We start from the raw sequence: 17,121 nt of genomic DNA on the forward strand, positions 1-17,121 counted from the left end.
TGTTCCTGAACTATACTTCTCCAAGTTTCCAACCTGGTTTTTTTTTTTTTTTCCATTTCTTCACCCCAATAATGTCTGTTATCTGTCAGAAGGCCTCTCTTATTGCGAAGCTCTGCTTATTTTTATAACGCTATAGTGACATCACAGAACACATTTTTAAAAGGAAGTACCAACTAAGGATTAATGTGTTTTCAGATAATTAAGTTAGAAAGCCACGTATCATGTCTTAATGCTAATGGAATAGACATGTAGCATTGTTTAGTGATTTCACTGGAATTAAACATGTTTAAACAGTAATAGAAATTGGATTATATATTTCTCATTTCAAGCAAATGTATCTTACTTAGTATCCATGAAATGTGTCTGTATAGCTTTACTGCATTTAAGCATGATGTCAGAAGTCTGTAAATCCAATTATGCAGTGAGAGATCTGCTGTCAGCATTTTATTTGTTGAATTTCTATTACCTACAAAATTTAAATTACTTAGAATTACTATTATAAAGGAAGTTTGTGGATCTTACATCATTACTAAGTTATAAGAATCTATTTTCAACTTATGGCTCTGTAATGCCACCATAAACTTTGCAGTAGAAACCCTAAAATATTCTGAGGGAATTTGTTCTTTCAGTGTTTCTATATTTTTCGCCTGTTCTTATCACCATGGAGCTAAACACTTTGAGAGACATGTGAGGTTAAAAACAGTAATGACAGAAGAGGAAAAAATGTTTTCTTTTCCTTCTTTTTTCTTTTTTCAGCTCTTCCTTACCCCTCAGTCAACTGAATGGGATATTTAATTGAATATTTTTTAAATTGGGCATCAAGGTCGGAAAGACATGTTTTTCAGAACATTTTTTTTTTTTTTTCTGGAGAAAGCTAACATAATTTGAGCAGACCTGTGAATTGATATTCTGAGAAAAGGGAAAACGTAACAACTTTGTAGAAAGGGAACCTTTTTCCTCGGCTTGTACACATTTTATATAGATTTATGTGTGTCCAAGGTCATACTGAATTGCTTAGGACTCCATAACATCTTATAGAATTTTTTTTCATGTAGAAAGCAAGTATCAAAATGCCTGTACGCTAGTTTTTAGTATAGAACTGATTGATGTTTCAAATAAATGCAGTTCTTATCAGCTTTCTTAATCTGAGACCTTAGTACAGTGTTATGCATGAAGTATTAAGTAATCAGAAAAAGTTTGTTGAAGAATTTCAGTTACTAATTTCCTTAGTCGTGGAGATACTGGAGATTGGTAAATGTAGTATGCTTTGAACCAGTAATTTAATATCCATAGGAAATGGCAAAAGATGGCTCTGGTTGTCCTTTATATTTTTCAGGTTGGGGTTTTTATTTGAAATTCATCACCTCCCCCAGTTATTGACTCTAAGCCTTGGCCTCTCTGAGTAGAACATTCTGCTCATTACTTGAGATGTACAAGAATTAATATCAAGTTGGGGGAAAAGTTTTTTCTCCTAATACGTAGGAACAGTGGCTCCTTCTGTTGGTTTGTAGGGACATGCACTCACATGTTTCTTTCAACAGAGTAGTTTGGAGAATTCTTTTTAAAATACTGCATTTTTTCTAAACAATTAATGTCTTTTGATATTTTCAGACCAGTCGTGGTTTCACTGTGCTGAAACCTTCAAACATTAATTTCAGGAAGTTTAGGTATCACATTTCTTTTTAAACAATATTACTGTTTCCTTTTGCATGAGTGAAGACATGATATTGAATTTAAAAGTGGATGACCATAAAGTAAACCATGGAACTTAAACATCAGAGACTGAAAGATAATTGCAGCGATTAAAAAGACAAAGTTTAATAATTTATATATGCTTTTGAGTTACAGACTTGTGACAAAAGGTAGCTCTTTTTCTATTGCTTTAAGTCTTTAGCTCCTTATCAGTTAACTCCCAGTATGAAACGTGAGGAGACAGTCTTTGCATTCTTGAGGAAAACTCCTCAGTGGTGACCTTCTAATAAAGAGCTCATGAGTGCTTTTGTTCATTCGTATTTTGATAAGAACAAATATAATAGTTCACAAATTATAATGTCCTCTGACTTTATTCTTACAAATTATTTTTTTTTTGAGGGTGGGCCAGGTTTTGGATGTTTTCTTTCATGTTCCCCTTACCTGCTGTACCCAGACTATTATGCTTTTCGTAATATTATAAATACCAACGTAAATGCAGGAAAGTTTCTTCCTCTTTAATTTTTAATATTGCTACTCTCTTTGGATGTACATATACATATACACACATCCACACACACGTGTATATATGTATGCATGCGTGTATAAATTTTTCTGTTAAATGTTTACATTTTCCTTGGCTTTAAATTTGGTCAACAGATATTTCTAAGGACCTACCGTGTGCCAGGCACAGTGCTGAAAGTTTAGTGATGAACTTAGTAGAGACCCTTTCTTAGAGCCTTAGAAAACGTGGGATATACAGCAGAGCGCACAGGGAACAGTGATAATCTCTGTTAACATAACCAACACCAGGACATTTCTTGCTGGTGAGATTCCCCCCGACTGTGAATGTGCTGCTGTTACTTGTTTTTTATTCTTCTTTACGTCATTGAGATCATATTAACACACACAGTTTTTTTAAATCTAAATTTAACATTGTATTCTCTCATGTAATTAAAAATACTTTGAACATAATTTAATGAGTATATAATAATGCATTTTGGACAGTCCATTATTTACCTAGTTTGGAGGCATTTAGGTTATTTTCTTTTCCGTTATAAGTAATGCTGTGATAAACATCTGCATAAAATTTTGGTTTTTTGGATTATTTCCTAAGACCTTGTTAGAATAAATAAAGAGGTAAAAGTATATAACATTTCAAAGGCTCTTGATACATATTACTAGTTTAACCAGTAGCCACTGAGCACATTTCGTAAAATGCAAGCAAACCCAACCCCCAAAAACCCCTTTTCATTAGTATTTGTTTATTGAATAGAAACATTTTTCAAATGTTTAGCTAATTATGTATTGTTTGCCTTTGTAGGTTGTTAATACTTCTTTACCCATTTTTTTAAGAGTCATTTATCTTGATTTTCAGTGACTCTTTGTATATATTCAGCATATTAAACCTATGTTGTATTTGTTGTAGTTTTCTTATTAGTTTTTAGTTTGCCTTTGATGTACAGATGTTTTAAAAGTTTCACATAACCAAATCTATCAACCTTTTCTTTTGCAATTTCTTTCATTGCTTTTACACATAGAAAATCATCCTCCATTCATGTATATTATATTCTTAGCTAAGTCCTTTGCACGCATTAATTTCGTAAGAAAGGAAGTCTACTATTTGTCAACCAGGAGGATTTTGCTACTAAAGATGCTGCTACAGGTCCTGTTTTTATACTTATCTACACAGAGGGACCACTTATGCTACATGTTAAGTTCTGACTTTCCTCTGACATTCAGTACTGGAGTGCCTGTTTAATTCATATGATTATGGTTCTATTAAACTTGGGTCCTTGTGAAAGTACCTTATTGAATATAAAGGATGAAAATGAACAAAATAAAATAAAATTAAACCAAAGGCATGATTGACTTGTCCTTGAGTTCATATTTTGTTTTAAAAGGCCCAAAAATGAAAAATCGGCTTTTTAAAGATATAACCGATACAAAGAAACCTACCTCAATTTTCCATGATAGGAATATTATGGATTATAACATTAGGATTGAGTTGACTGCAAAATGGGATGTGAAATATTATTTCTTGCTTATTTTATGGTAACTACTAATTTCCTAATTTATACAAGTTTAGTTTTTAAACTATTTGTAACTCAGTTGACATGAAAATACTTCCAACAGGCTAGAAAATGGATACCGCTAAGCTGTATCATGGGTAATGAAAAGTGTTGGTTTGTGATTAGAAATAAGTTGTCTTTCATCATGTTTTAAACCAAAAATTCGCTTTTAGAATTAATATTCTTGATGGTGGCATTCCAGATAGAATAGGTTAAAAAATATTTTATTGAACTCAAAGCCTAAGTCCTGTATGTTGCTATTAGATCATGTTTATTTTGTCATTGTCTGTTTTCCCACTAAATGTAAACATTTTTAGGGTAATAGCTTCAGCACATAGAATGATGCCTCAAATATTTTTTGAATGCAGATATTTATTGAGCGACTATCAGAGCATAGACTTGAAAGATAGAGAGAAGAGCAATACTTTTCCTTGACTGCCTGAAGTGTCCCAGGCACTGTGCTAGACACTTACCGTTCTTAGGAAGAGAATCTTGCTTTTCTAAAAATGAAGCAATTTTTTTTTTAATCTTTTCTGTTAGCAATAGGTGTTTTTAGGAGACAGTGGGAAACTGGACACATGGAGAGCTCCAGCATGCATTCTGGTAGATTTCTGTTTTGGGAGAAGATACATCAAGAGTCTCAATGAACCACTCCCCATGCTTTTATTTAACGATCTGTAATCAGAAATGGCGTGGAAGGTTGGCGAAAGCTGTGGATGCCGTGGAACTGGCACACACACACACACAAGTGATTTGCTTGTGAAAGTTTGTTTTGTGAGTCAAAGTAATCGAACTCACCTCTCTAGATTTTGAAGCATTTGAATGCATGCAAACTTCCAGCAGATATCAACATTTTCATTTCCTGCTCAAGCTTAACTGCAACTTTACTTTTTGTAGAGAAAAGCATAGTAAGTTAAAAAGTTTTTAAAGTTTTTCTTAGTAATATTCACCGTATAGAGATTTTTTTCGAGTGTCATTGAACTTCCCCAAGAAAATTTTTATACCAACATTGTTTTCGGACATTCTAAAAGATTCATGGTTCTATCATTTAAGGCACTAATGATCTTATAGAGATATCCATGTGAAATATTTTGACCTTTTTATTTACCTGATAAGTAAGTGTAGAGTAATAGAGAACTTTTTTTTTTTTTTAAACCAAAGGATTTGGACCTAGCCGTTGATTCATCACTAGACTACTTTGAACCTTAATCATCGTTATAAACAGAATTTTAAAAAGCTTTGTGCATTTTTCCTACCAAGTATAAAATTTAATTTCTGAAATTTCCAAAAGCTGGTTTTCTAACTTGAAAAAATAAGAATCCAATTCCCATTTAAAGTGGGAGAATTATGTATGTTTATTTTTTATATGAAGATTCACTTCATTTTCCTGAGCCATATCTGATGTGGAGTACTTTTTCTTAATCATTAAAACATAGGCGGAGAGAATGAGACTCCTTCATTAACATCCCAAATTTATGCTTTATGTGTAAGATTTTTGTATGTTTTTAATGGACTCTGATTACTGTAGGAGCTAAATTTAGAGATAAATCTGAAAGATTCTATCATAAGCTACCATGTTTTTGTTTCTTTTTCCTTTTATTCTGCCTACAACCTCTCGTTTAAATATATTCAATAAAAATATTGCCTACTCTTGATAAAAATTAAATGGCAAGTATTTGAATAAAAATCACATTTACCTATTTCAGATTTATTTGCTGTATCAGTTAGGAATGTGATCAGCCAGAAGCATTAGAAAACCACTTCAGTAACTTTATCAAAATAAAAGTTTTATTTTCTCACATGAGAAGCAGCCCCAGAATTCAGAACTCCAGAGCTGGTATACATGCTCAGAGATGCCATAAGGGACCCTGGATCTTTGTCCTTTTCATCATTGGTGTCTTTGCTCAGGCTGGCCTGATGAATGTAAGTTGCCTGTTGTTCTTCTAGGCTTCTTATACTCCAGAAGGAAGAAGGGGGAGGAAGAATGGGGAGGAAGAAGATTGTGGGCAGAGGGTTTGCTAGTGTGTTACTTTTTATCTGGAATGCTAAAGTTTGCCAGGAAGTTGCATGGTACAGTCACCTGCTTACTTCTCAGAACTAGATTAGGTGGGTATCTCTAGACCAGTCACTAGTCTTGGGGCACGAGAATCCATGGCTGATTTAGAGAAGTCATGATTTATCTCCTGGGGCTAAGATAGAGGATGCGTGCCAGAGTGCTCCAGAGTTGGCTGACTAAATTGAGAATCTATTGTTAGAGAAAACTTGGGGAGGGATAGATATGGAATGGGTAATGGATAGTGTCTGCTGCCACACCTGCTGAATATGTGAGTATAATATGTACTAGATAAGTCTTGTGCATTTTCAGTGCCTTCTACTCCTTAATTTTCTGGAATAAATTATAGGATTTTTTCCCAAAAAATTTATTTCAGATGTTCTTATCTAGTCATAACCTGTCCTTTTTGTTGGTGACTCATGTATTAGGACAGCAAATGCTGTGTTTTTAGTCTTTCTTAATATTATGATGAAAAATGAGACTTTAGTCATAATGCTCTAAAATTGAATTTTGAAATGTTTGTAGAATTCGTACTTTTTAAAGGGAGTTATTTTTAGTAACTATTTAGAAGATTAATTTTATTTATGATTAAAATTCCTCAAAGATGATTTATTTTTATAATTCATGGACAATGGTTATTATATACATACACAGATTCAAATTCTACTTTTTAAGCTTAGCATTATGTCATAAAATGTTTTTCATGTAGTAGTATGCCATTTAAAAACTTGCTTTGGTGTCATAATTTACCTATTTTCCAGTTGTACATTTACTTCCATTTTATGCTGCTGTTAATGCTGTAATTTACATGTTTATTTGTGTAGATTAATTTTTAATGTTGTAGATTATTTTCTTTAAAATTCCACATTTTAATAGCTTTTGAAGCATTTAGCCCTATTGCATTCCAATAGGATTGTAGTAAAGAATTGTTTGAATTTTTTTTTTATTGTGGTAGCTGAAACATTTTCTTTGGTATTTTCTTTCTCTTGTGAATTTGACCCTTCCTGCTTTTTTTTTTTTTCAAATTATTACTTTTATAAATAACAATATATTTTTTATGTTGTTAAGTGATACATTCTCTCGATAGAACCTTTATTAGCCATAGTTGTCACTTCACAAAAAACAACTATTAATATTAATATTTTATGAACAATTTGTGTAAACTCTTTATGTAAAAATTATGTTCTATTCATAATAACTATTCATTTTTCTCCGTTTATGTGCCCTGTAATGGGTTAGACCCTGGGAATACTGTGGTCAGTATAATAACTATTATGTCCTTGATATCAGAAAAATAATGGTACTTTTGTCTTATTTTTTCTAGTAGTTATGTTTTTGTCAGTTGTTTTTAGATCATAGTGAGTTAAAGAATCTTTAATAATAATAACTTTTGTTGTTTAAAATAAGTACCTTTATCAAAAGTAGAACCCATTCTTAATAGAAATTTGCATAGAATTTCATTAAATGCCTACTTTGTGCCTCTAAGTGATCTTATAATTTTCTTTTAGTTATTGTATGTTTTCTATGCATATGTAACACATAAAGTGTGATTTTTTAAATTTAATTAAGAAATTAAAACTTCAAGTTGGAAAGAATTTCCATATCTCTTTGTATCTCTTAAATTGGGAAATATTTTATTGATAATTTTCTGTTTCCTTTTTAGTTTGGTCTTTTCTATTCTACTTCTTGTGCTGTTGTTTTTAATAGGAAATCACCTATGTCCTTATTTATTTAAACGTTTTTAAAAATATTCACTAGTTTATCTATTCTAATCTCCAATTTGCTTCTCTCTAATTTCTACTTATGTGATTTCTAGGGATATAAAGATTTTACTGTTTTTATCAAAGAGTTGTCTCTTATATGTGTTCATCTTATCAATGAATGTGTGTTTTAGTTTATTAAATTTTACTCTTATTTTATTTACATTTTCCTGTACTTTTCTGAAGTAATTTTTTTTTTAATTTACTTTTTTAGACGAGCCAACCCTTGGTTGACCTTGTCAGTTTACAATCCCTTATTTTTAAATTTTTACACCTACAGTACCTGGTCTTCTAGGTGGTCTCCCATCCAAGTCTGACCGAGATCAGATGGGATAGGGCTTGTTCAGAATGGCATGGCCATAGACCTTTTCTGAAGTTGTGAGTTGAAATCTCAGTTTATCGTTTTTATTAAAAGTTACACATTTATTACAGTGTATGATTTCTGCTTAATCCAATAGGTTAAAAATTTCAGGATCCTAAATAATCTCTTGTGTTTCAGTTTGTTTTTATACATAGTTGTTATTTTGTTTTCACTGGACACCCTAGAAATTGAATTTTGTTTGATTCAAGAATGTAGATTTGAGTTTTAAAAAATGATTAAAATTTAGGTTTTTAAAAAATATTTTACATTAGCTTTGCTTTGTATACATACCATAGACAATTAATTAATCAGAAGATTGACCCCATTTTTTAGGGCCAGAATGTCTATTACTTACTTTACTTTGTTTTGTTAATTCCGTCCTGTTTCCTTCTGTCATTGCTGCATTTGCACACTGGGTCTGAATGATGCTGTGCTTGCCTTGCTTCCTTTCCTCTTCCTGCTCCTGGCAGAAATGTTCACTTCTCAGTTTATGTCTTCCCAACCGATTTTAGAACTGAGATACCCAGCACTCATTCTTTCCTTTCTTGCTTTATTCTTTATAGCACTTTGCAGCATGCGAAAAGTATTTGTACTTATGTTTTGTATGTGTGTCTTTCTCCCTGGACTGTAAGTTCAAAGGAGGCAGAGAATTTTGTCGCCATCATTCATTACCTGGGTGCCAAGAATAATAATTGGCATGGAGCAGGCACACAGTAAATATTTGTCTAATTAATAATTGAATGTGATTCTTTTCGGTTGATTTCTCCTTTTATGTCTCAGTTTTTATCTCGATTTTATTTATTACTACTTGACGTAAGATGTTATTTTATTACAACACATAGTTTGATATTTTTCCTTTAATCTTGACACTCAATAATATTGCTTCCTTTTTTTTTTTTAAAAAAAATACAGTTTTGTTGAATATCTCATTTAAAATTTTCTCTGTCTTTTGGTTTATACATCTTGAAAGCAATAAGCCACATGTTGGATTTTGTTTTTAGTTTTATTACAGACTTAGTGCATATATTTTTTAATAGGTGCGTGGCCAAACCTCCCACCCCTGAGTTTCTTTCAATAAGTTGAAGTAACTTGCTTTTGTTTCAAATTTATTGCCAAGTTTTTTTTTTCTTTTGAATTTGAGAACCTGTATGATGGTTTTAAAGCTATGAATCCTTAAGAATTATAATTAGTTACTTCTGAAGTATGGGTCATGGTTTATTTCCTTTTATATATCAATATGATTTGGAACATAAACCATTTCTCGTGACCTGTTTCTATGTTGCATCCACATTTTTAACCCCATTATTATTCTCTAGATGCAGGAAATTTTGATTCATTCCTCTCTGCTACAACACATGCTTCTTTTTTAGTGAATTACTCCTCTCAGCTCTACAGCCTGGCTTCATCCTGTTTTACTTTCAAGATTCAGCTCAACGATTTTCTCTGTGATGCCTTCCCTAACTCTACAGCAAATCTTAGATGTTTGTCCTATGTGTTTTTGCTGTTCTGTGTGTATAATTCTAGTCATTTTCTTTTTATAATTCAGCATGTTTTCCACAGCCCCTGACATGCTATGTGCTCAGTGAATAATTATCTATATTTTTTCTTTTCTTCCTCAATATTATTTTCTTTTGTTTTCTTATACGGTAGATGCATTTTTTTGTTCTCTATACTCCAGGCTCACTTTTCTTTGGTTTCTTGGGAATAAATGATTTAATTTTTATGAGTTTTTTTTTAATGCATAGGGGCCCGATTTGTTTCAACACGTACTTCACTTCAGAATATGAGCAATTTTTGTTCTTGCTATTTTTTATCCTATCCTCACCCCTTTATCCACTCGTTATAGCTGTTTACTTCATTTTAAAACAAGTGCTGTTTCCTCTCACAGAGTTCGTTAGTACTCTTCCATATATTAATTCCCCAGTTTCAGGTACCTTTTTATCTTGTTCTTTCATCCTGTGAATTATTCCCTGCATTTCTCTCTGTAAGAAATACTACTTGGATTTCACATCATCAATCACATTCACAAAAATTAAAAGTTGGTGGAGAGAATGTGGAGAAGTGGACCCTCTCTTGAAGAAAATTCTTTTTTTTTTTCTATTCATATTTTTTCTTTTGGAGTTTCTATTTGGAAATTTTCATTTTTATCCTAGCATCTTCCATTTTCATATTAACCTTAATGTCCCTCATTCACTTTATTTCTCCTATAATTTTCCCTTTCTTTGCTCAGTTTTTCTTTACTTATCCCACATAACTTTTTCAATTGGGTCAGGATATTATTTTTTGTTTGTTTTCTTATTAACTCATTAGGCCTTAGAGACCCAGTGTTAAAAGACACTTTTTTGAAGTCATTTCTCATCTGTGCTCCTACTTACGTTGACCTTGAATTTGTTTGGGGTAAGGATATGAGTAGGCCTGCCTCATGGTTTTAATGAGGGTTCCATCTTTCATTAATTTTATAATCAAGGCAAAATTAATAGAATTTCAAAAATTCTTTTGACAGTATAATCCATTTCTTTATCCTACTAAATTCATGCTTAGTGAAGATGGTGGGCTATATGAAGTAGAGTCATTTGGTTTTCTAGCTGACAAATCCTTTATCATTGCAGAAATAAGTACCCACATATGTTAAGATTAATTGTTGTTTAAATAATCTGTCATTTTCATGTATTTCTTACTGATCTCATTACTTTTAATATTATAAAATGTTTTATTTTCTTGCACATTACTTTGAAAATTATGCTTTTTGAAAACTATAGGAAATAGTTATTAAAAAGTAAATCCTTCCCCAAAATCAACTGTTTTTGTTTCCCTGTATGCCCTGAAGACCTTATGTTTTTGTATATATAATTAAATTTACAAAGTAGAATAAAGCACCTGTTTTTGATAACATTATATTTTAAATTTCAGCTATGTTAATTACTAGCCAACTTAGTAAGGCAACAAAAGGATAAATTTATCATTTCTCAAATGATTTGATTGTCCAACTAGAAAAATTAAAGAGAATCAGTACACTATTAATGCTACTATGAGTCAGTAATATTACTAGATATGAACTAAATAAACAAAATCAATAGCTCTTTATTCTACTAGCAACAGTATATCAAAAACATGATTACATCAATGATCCTAGTTAGAATAACAAAATATTATAATGTACTTCATAGTAAATATAACAAAAGATATGCAATAATTTGTGGATTAAAAGATTCGAAAGAAAAATCTAAATAAAAAACAGCTATATACATTATCAAATGGGAAGACTCAATATTATAAAGGATTTAAAATTCCCTAGATTAATTTATAAATTTGATCCAGAAATAGAATAACAAAACCAAGAGTGTTTGCCGTGAAAGTTGACAGAATGATACTAAAATTAATTGAAGAAGTAGAATTAATGGATTCAGCTGGATTAATTATAATGCTGTGATATTTGAATGCATAGAGAACAGACCGTGCAAACAGAGGAGAGACCACAGAAAGATAACTTCTTGTGCATGAGACTATGTTTTAGACATTGTACTACAAATCTCTATGGGAAGAGGCTATTCAAAAAGTAATGATGGGGCAGCATGGTAAAAATAAAGTTATATTTCTGTAAATAAATTCTGGATGAATTGGAGACATTATAAAGAGAGATTGTTAAATTTTTAGAAGAAAATATAGAAAAGCATCTTTATAATATTGGATATTGGATATTGGGAATGGTTTGTTTGTTTGTTTGTTTGTTAAACAAGATTCAAAGTGCTCCAAGCTGTAAAGGAGAAGAGTGATAAATTTAACTATGTTAAAAAAAATGTAAGTGTACGTATAGGAAAATATACCTTAAACAAAGGTAAAAGACAAGCTATAGAATATGAGAATACATTTAGACACACATGTTTAATGAAGGATTAATATCCATGGTAAATAAAGAAATCCTGCAAATTAGTAACAAAGAAGACAAAGACCTAGGAGAAAAATGGACAAAACATAGGTAAGATAAGACCAATAACAAGTTAAAATTGTCACGTGTTATCATGGGAATGCTGGTGCAAGCAACAAGATAACATACCATCATATTGATAATGATTTAATGGCAAAGATGTGACAGCAGATGCTGTTTTTTTCTGTTACTATAGGATTGTAAAATTATTTAAACCTCTTTAGAGAGCATTTTGATAGTATCTAATAATGTTGAAAGATGCTACAACTCAAGGTTTCAACAGTTCCCATTCTTGAGTCTTCTAGAGAGACTTTTACACATGTTCCCAAAGATAAGACAGATATAGCCATTCTATGATTGTAATAGCAATAAATTGGAAATAACCTAGATTAATTGACAAACTCTAGTATATACACAGAATGGAAAACATACAGAGGCTGCAATAAAGGACCTATATCTTTTTGTATCATCATGAATAAATTTGAAAGACAATTTTCTGTGGAAAAAAATGAAGTTGTAAAAGGATGTGTTCCAAATGATTCCATCTGTATAGATTTCGTAAACATAAAAGTATTTATGAGGAGGGTACATTGCATCTTTAGGATAGAAGTTTCTCTGGAGAGACTGAGAGAAGAATCGGATTGGAAGTTGATATTTAGATGTATTTATAACATTTTATTTATTGGTGATCTGAAGCAAATTTGGCAGAATATTAACATTTATTAAATCCGGATGATGGGTACTAAGTATCTCTAAGTTTTGCATATTTCAAATATTTTATAACTGAAGTTTTCGGTTTAGATAGCACTGTATTCCCCAGTTAAATACGTGCTGCAGTTATTTCCTTTCCTTCCCCAAGCTCTACCCCAGTGTTATTAAAAGAATCTAAAAATATACAAATATACAAGGACAGATAAGAGGAAAAGAAATGGGAGCAGATTAGCATTAGCATGGTTTTGGTCAGCAGAGAAATGGATGTTTTGTAACTAAGTGATGCGGAGAGAGCTGAATGTGAATGTCTTAACAGAGAGATTCTAGAAAATGTTGGCCCCATACAAGCTCAGAATCAGAAGCCTCAGGTAACTGGGAAGATTGGACTAAGAAGTGGGACTGGTTGTAGGTAGATAGTCGGGTCCCTTCCCTAATTTGGAGCACTGATAAAGGCTCTGGGAACAGGGAGGAATTATTTGAAACATTTTTGCTGAGCCTGGTGCCTTGAATGCCGGAAGCGAGGCAGGAAATGGAACCAGTCTTCTCTTAAGAAACTGAGTGGATTCTAAAAATGACCTACAAACAGTGGCATTTTAGGGCCCCTCACTATAGAGGGAAAAACCTCTCTCTGATGTAAGCAGGAAAAGAATTTATGGAAACAGTATTTAGTGACTTGCAGAATCACTGGGAATGCTGTAGAACTAGGTTTGGAAAAGGAGTAAGAACAGGGGATGCCGAGAGGCCGAGCCAACACTCAGATTCCGAGAAAGCTGGCGTGGGGCTGCCCCTGAGCACTTGATGTCCCACTCGATGTTCAGCTTTGCATCGCCACTACCAGCACTTGATCGAGGGTGCCGCTATGCACCGCAGCCACTGCTGCTCCCACCAACTTCTGTGTAAATGGATCGCTGCCCCCTGCTCTCTCCAGACACTGCTTTTCAATTCGGAGTCCAGGATGTGCGTATCTTACTGGCTAAGGGGCAGGTTGCATGTCTGTACCCTGTATATTAAGAATGGCTGGTTAAGAGATGATGTGGCATTTTTAGCTTCTATTTTGAAAGACAGACTTTATATAAGGCAAAGAATTTCCCTAGATATAGGAAGAGAGCTCAGAGACTAAACAGATGCTAGGCAGCCGTAATTATATTTTTCCCTCGATCCAGTATCCCTAAGTAAACCAACTGGGTTTCTATCCAGTCCTCTGTAGAAGAGTCTGCTTAGTAGTCAACAAGCGCTGCCCCCACACAGATATTAAATATAGAAGGATCGATAGCCAGCGATAGCAGACAATAGCAAAAAGCCTTCCATGTCAGACAGTGCTTACCACAAACAGAAGAAAAGCAAATTGGGAAACTATAAACACTATATGAAAAGAAAACTTTATTGCAAAAATATTGCAATCATGAAACAAGAATAAAATTTTTCTTTTAATGGAAAAAAAAAACAGAACACAAAATTTCTTCAAAGTTGAGCACAAGGGCCCATGTGAAAAACTAAAATAGTCTGGTTGGAAAATGAAGTTCAAAAAATTCTCTCTAGTACGTAAAAAAGAAAAAGAAATGGAAGGTGAGAGAGAAAAGAAACTATTCAGGAGATCCAGTATCCAGTAAATAGAACATTTACAAAGTGGTAGAAAAAGGGAAGGAAATTATAAAAAAAAAAAATGAAATAAATTTTACTTAAATGAAAGAGGTATTTTTTTTTATTGAAAAGGCCCGCTGGGTGTCTCGTACATGGACCATAAAAAAGACTCACAGAAAAGCCACTCCAGTATTGAAGAGATGACCCTAAAAAATTCCTGAAAAAGAACATGTAATGTATAAAAGAACAGGAATCCCAATATCATTGGATGTTTCAGTTCCAACAGTGGAAGCTAGAAGATAGTGAAATAATACCTTAGAAAGTCTAACGGTAAATGTTTTACTACCTAGAGTTCTATACCCAGCCAAATCATCAAGTCAGTTTAAGGCTAGCTGTGCCAGGGCTAAAAGCCATTACCACCTATTTTCAGGCAGTTGCTGAACGAATATAATGGTCCATCAAAATGAGGAATTAAACTGAGAGGAAGATACAAGGTCAGGGAAGCATGGGATCCAGCCCAGGAGAGGAGGGAAGGACCTGCCAGGATGAGGATAACGGGCTATTTCTGGGGCTGCCTGTGCAGTAGACCTGGAGGCCAGCCGGGCTGGATTGGTGTGTGAAGATGGAGAGCTCTAGGAGAGAGAGGTCGCCATCCAAAACAGAACTTCAACAGAGAATAAGATTGATAAATGAAGAAATAGCGTATGGACACATTATTTAGGAATATAGAAATACTGGAGGAAACAGTGCTATGAATTGAAAGTGGTTGCCCCTAGGAGTGAAGAAGATGAAGTAAACCCCTACTGTGTGTTTTTTGGTTTTGGTTTGTTTTTTTCCTTATATGCCTATAGTATAGTGCTATTTGTCTGTAGTATAGGCATTACTTTGATAACAACATACACGAAAACTAAATAAATAACACTTAGTGAGTTTCTCTGTACCAAAGTTTTTCCTCCTCATAGATTGTAAAATCACTTCTCAGTGTTTGTTGTACCACTTGGTTTTTTTGTTGTTGGTCAGATGTGGTTGACATCCATCATGAAACCTTTCCCAAGGACCAAGCATCCTAAAGCTGAGTCTGTGCAGTCCTGGCTTGCAGCTCTTGTGGTTTCGTGAGGGACCCAGCAGAAAGCCTTGAAAAATCAAGATGTTCTATATGATTATCTTTTGAGGACCAAGGATATGGGTGGAGTATTGGGGACTTTGAGACAGAGTAGATTCTAATAGCTTATAAGGAATGGAAATTCTGGCAGAGATGCTGTGGGGGTGGAGGGGGGGCTGCTGGCGAAGGAATGAAGACTGCAGAGAGCTGGCGTGAGGAGCAGGCCCGGGGCTCGCCGGCGGAAATCCCTTCCACCGCTGGACAGCCATGCATTTCCAAATGTGGAAAGAGATTACAGAGCCTGACAATATGGATGATTTCTGGTTTACCCACCAGTTCCCCCCCTCCCCCCCGAAAGGGTTCTGCCAATTTCCAATGCAGGTAGTAACACAAGGGCGTCTGTTTGACTCTGCAGGCCATGAACTGCGAGTGCTGGCATTCCTAGAACTTTTCCCAGTAGGCGTACAGTGACGCAGTGTTGTTTTGACCTGTACATATTTGTCGTTTATTGTGCCCATGATTGTTATAACATCAGTTAGGATTTTTCTTGCGTTTGTGTTCTGTTAAAAGAATGTTTCTTACTTCAATGAATTCTTTCTTTTAAACCTGTTTTAACTACAGTTTTGTCAAAAAAAAAAAAAGGGTTATTTTGTTAGAACACTTCAAACCGACAGCCCCTCAGCAGAGCTGGTGTTTGAAGGTAATAATGCGTAGTGAAATCACAATTTCTTTAAAGTAGAAAATCCTTATCTTGATTTTTAAAATCACCAGTCTTCTCAAGGGATGCTGTAAAAAGGGTAACATGGCAGAAGATGGGGTGGGGTGTGGACAGCTTTCTGGAAGAGACCATAACCAAATGCATTCCTGAAGGAGGAGAAAGAGGAGAAATGGGGACAGGTAGGACTCAGCCTAGAGAAGGAGGGAAGAGAACTGTATGAAGTTAGTCATGTTCCAGCAGAAGTTGCCACTGGCTTTCTCCTGGAGGCTCATGAGTGCATTCCAGTGCATTCAAGTAATTGCAGCTGATTCTCTTTCCCTTTGACTGGAGCCAACGGTTCAGAGAGTGAAAAGAGAGTCGCCTGTTAATTATGGGGATCTGTCATCCACTTGGGAAATTCTTCTTTTATCTTGAAAGCGGAGGGGCAGCTATTGTGAGGTTTTAAGCAAGAGAGTATAAGTGTTGTGTTCGCATGCATGCACTTTACAAACATTCAGTACTGAATAGGCAAATGATCAAATTTTAAAGCGAGTGCTCATGCAAACTTACCGTTCCTGTCAGGGGGTTTATCTCACTTTGCCACAAAAATGAAAAGAGTGGCCAAGGAACAAAAGAAAAAAGAAGACTGTCTGCTCCAAGGTTTTATGTTTGAACACTTGGTTAGTTTGCATTTTGTTGACTTTTTTCCTGGTTTGTAAGTGAAAGTTTATCTAATAAAGTTAATAAATTTGTGAGTGAAATCTCATTTAGAAGTCAGGGATTTTTTTTTAAGTGTAGAGGAGTAGATAAAAATAATTTTATTTGAAGATTATATATAATGCATATATATATATATATATATTCGTACATGTACATAATGAGTAAAAGAAAACCAGAGTACCAAAAATCTGCAAGAATGTGGTGTGCATTGAATTAAAATTATTTCATTTGCTCTTGTCTAAATTTGTGTTGACAAGTTGCCAGAAACATTTGTATAGGGCTCCTATTTTCAGAATTAGGATATATATAAACGGTTCAAAATGTTCAGTTGTGAAGTGTTTCATCAAGTATTTTATGTCAGGTTGGCAAGGGGTGGTCCTCTGCCTTTCCAAAACATAAGTAGATTCTTTCATTCTTTATCGTCCACCCCACTGCCTTTCTTTTCTGGTT

At 33.8% G+C, this 17,121-nt stretch overlaps 1 protein-coding gene across 17 annotated transcripts in view; it reads left to right on the forward strand.

Annotated features, from left to right (window-relative positions):
* Positions 1-17,121, forward strand: part of SIPA1L1 (signal induced proliferation associated 1 like 1) — a 317,068-nt gene that overhangs the window by 160,343 nt on the left and 139,604 nt on the right. Inside the window, exon 1 of one of the 17 annotated variants that reach the window (XM_016118670.2) lies at positions 3,179-6,085. The exons of the other annotated variants lie outside the window; for them this stretch is intronic. The gene's annotated coding sequence lies outside the window, so the exon portion shown is untranslated. Of the gene's footprint in view, positions 1-3,178; positions 6,086-17,121 lie in introns of those variants that run through there. 17 annotated transcript variants of the gene reach the window in all.

This window comes from Rousettus aegyptiacus, unplaced genomic scaffold (genome assembly GCF_014176215.1).
Source record: "Rousettus aegyptiacus isolate mRouAeg1 unplaced genomic scaffold, mRouAeg1.p scaffold_m13_p_3, whole genome shotgun sequence".
NCBI classification, from domain to species: domain Eukaryota; kingdom Metazoa; phylum Chordata; class Mammalia; order Chiroptera; family Pteropodidae; genus Rousettus; species Rousettus aegyptiacus.